At 43.0% G+C, this 256-nt stretch overlaps 1 protein-coding gene across 1 annotated transcript in view; it reads right to left on the bottom strand.

Annotated features, from left to right (window-relative positions):
• The window catches only part of LOC107663353 (uncharacterized), a 37,255-nt gene that overhangs the window by 22,283 nt on the left and 14,716 nt on the right, over positions 1–256 (bottom strand). The gene's annotated exons all lie outside the window — the stretch shown is intronic.

Raw genomic sequence — 256 nt, 5'->3', positions numbered from 1 at the left:
ACCACACACACACACACACACACACACACACTTCACTCCACTCCCACATCCGCAAAACATAAAAACCAGCGCACGGAGGGGAGGAACAGAGTTTTTTTCCTCTTCCATCACTCTCCACATGCACACACTGATTTATCCTGCTTTTTCTAACATGTGCATGCATGTGCGTGGAATTGAATGGTTAAAAAAAAACAAAATTTTCGCTTGTATATTGTTGTGATGGGTGTTTGGGCATATGTCCTTCCATACATCCAAC

Source organism: Sinocyclocheilus anshuiensis, unplaced genomic scaffold (genome assembly GCF_001515605.1).
Source record: "Sinocyclocheilus anshuiensis isolate Anshui unplaced genomic scaffold, SAMN03320099.WGS_v1.1 scaffold2333, whole genome shotgun sequence".
Classification (NCBI taxonomy): Eukaryota; Metazoa; Chordata; class Actinopteri; order Cypriniformes; family Cyprinidae; genus Sinocyclocheilus; species Sinocyclocheilus anshuiensis.
Note: the sequence above shows the minus strand (reverse complement) of the source record. Positions and strands in the feature narration are given on the sequence as shown.